The sequence below is a fragment of the Megalopta genalis genome, unplaced genomic scaffold, assembly GCF_051020955.1.
Source record: "Megalopta genalis isolate 19385.01 unplaced genomic scaffold, iyMegGena1_principal scaffold0550, whole genome shotgun sequence".
Lineage (NCBI taxonomy): Eukaryota > Metazoa > Arthropoda > Insecta > Hymenoptera > Halictidae > Megalopta > Megalopta genalis.
Genome location: NW_027476619.1, coordinates 74,767 through 77,500, shown reverse-complemented (window position 1 = coordinate 77,500; position 2,734 = coordinate 74,767).

Genomic DNA, 2,734 nt, shown 5'->3' with positions numbered 1-2,734 from the left:
TTTCGTGTATAAAGTTTAATTAAACTCCCAATAGTTTGCCGGGAAACATCGATTATTCCGATCTAGAAAGAGACAGAGACAGTCGATCCGCGTTATGTTAAATATTTCAAGGTTCCCGATTCCACAAAATTATAAAAAGTATACGGCTGTGTAGCGGGGATCAAAACGAGTAATTTCGTGTATAAAGTTTAATTAAACTCCCATTAGTTTGCCGGGAAACATCGATTCTTCCGATCTAGAAAGAGACAGAGATAGACGATCCGCGTTATGTTAAATATTTCAAGGTTCCCGATTCCACAAAATTATAAAAAGTATACGGCTGTGTAGCGGGGATCAAAACGAGTAATTTCATGTATAAAGTTTAATTAATCTCCCAATAGTTTGCCGGGAAACATCGATTATTCCGATCTAGAAAGAGACAGAGACAGTCGATCCGCGTTATGTTAAATATTTCAAGGTTACCGATTCCATAAAATTATAAAAAGTATACGGCTGTGTAGCGGGGATCAAAACGAGTAATTTCATGTATAAAGTTTAATTAAACTCCCAATAGTTTGCCAGGAAACATCGATTATTCCGATCTAGAAAGAGACAGAGACAGTCGATCCGCGTTATGTTAAATATTTCAAGGTTCCCGATTCCACAAAATTATAAAAAGTATACGGCTGTGTAGCGGGGATCAAAACGAGTAATTTCGTGTATAAAGTTTAATTAAACTCCCATTAGTTTGCCGGGAAACATCGATTCTTCCGATCTAGAAAGAGACAGAGACAGTCGATCCGCGTTATGATAAATATTGCAAGGTTCCCGATTCCACAAAATTATAAAAAGTATACGGCTGTGTAGCGGGGATCAAAACGAGTAATTTCGTGTATAAAGTTTAATTAATATCCCATTACTTTGCCGGGAAACATCAATACTTCGATCGCGCGAGAGAGACAGAGAAACGAACAGTCTTTTTTTCGATTTACGGCTAAAATAAATTTTTCTCATTTTATTCAATAACATATTCTTGCTTAGATAACTTTTTTACATAGGGATTAAGCATTTAGAACGATATAATGTTTAAAATAAGGGCACTTTACTCTTGACATTTTACGGTTTTTTCAATTTTCTGAAAAATCCTATCATTAGATTTTTTTAAAAATACGATATTCTTGCTTAGCTAACGTTTCTACATAGGGATTAAGCATTTAGAACGAAATCTAATGTCAGAAAATGGCACTTTACTCTTGACATTTTTCGGTTTTTTCAATTTTCTGGGAAATCCTATCATTAGATTTTTTTAAAAATACGATATTCTTGCTTAACTAACGTTTTTACATAGGGATTAAGCATTTAGAACGAAACCTAATGTAGGAAAATGGTACTTTACTCTTGATCGGTACGTTGGGACTTTGAAAATATTCGGGCGTACGCGGCGCGCTCGGCGCTTCGAACAGCTCCGGTGTCCCCATTATTTTCGATTTACGGCTAAAATAAATTTTTCTAATTTTTTTCAATAACATATTCCTGCTAAAATAACTTTTTTACATAGGGATTAAGCATTTAGAACGATACATTGTTTAAAATAAGGGCACTTTACTCTTGACATTTTACGGTTTTTTCAATTTTCTGAAAAATCCTATCATTAGATTTTTTTAAAAATACGATATTCTTGCTTAACTAACGTTTCTACATAGGGATTAAGCATTTAGAACGAAATCTAATGTCAGAAAATGGCACTTTACTCTTGACATTTTTCGGTTTTTTCAATTTTCTGGAAAATCCTATCATTAGATTTTTTTAAAAATACGATATTCTTGCTTAACTAACGTTTTTACATAGGGATTAAGCATTTAGAACGAAATCTAATGTAGGAAAATGGTACTTTACTCTTGATCGGTACGTTGGGACTTTGAAAATATTCGGGCGTTCCAATCGCTCGTCTGTTGCATCATAGCGCGTCTCGGCGCAATCGACCGATTCGCTCGATCCATTATTTTCGATTTACGGCTAAAATAAATTTTTCTAATTTCTTTCAATAACATATTCCTGCTTAAATAACTTTTTTACATAGGGATTAAGCATTTAGAACGATACATTGTTTAAAGTAAGGGCACTTTACTCTTGACATTTTACGGTTTTTTCAATTTTCTGAAAAATCCTATCATTAGATTTTTTTAAAAATACGATATTCTTGCTTAACTAACGTTTCTACATAGGGATTAAGCATTTAGAACGAAATCTAATGTCAGAAAATGGCACTTTACTCTTGACATTTTTCGGTTTTTTCAATTTTCTGGAAAATCCTATCATTAGATTTTTTTAAAAATACGATATTCTTGCTTAACTAACGTTTTTACATAGGGATTAAGCATTTAGAACGAAATCTAATGTAGGAAAATGGTACTTTACTCTTGATCGGTACGTTGGGACTTTGAAAATATTCGGGCGTTCCAATCGCTCGTCTGTTGCATCATAGCGCGTCTCGGCGCAATCGACCGATTCGCTCGATCCATTATTTTCGATTTACGGCTAAAATAAATTTTTCTAATTTCTTTCAATAACATATTCCTGCTTAAATAACTTTTTTACATAGGGATTAAGCATTTAGAACGATACATTGTTTAAAGTAAGGGCACTTTACTCTTGACATTTTACGGTTTTTTCAATTTTCTGATAAATCCTATCATTAGATTTTTTTAAAAATACGATATTCTTGCTTAACTAACGTTTCTACATAGGGATTAAG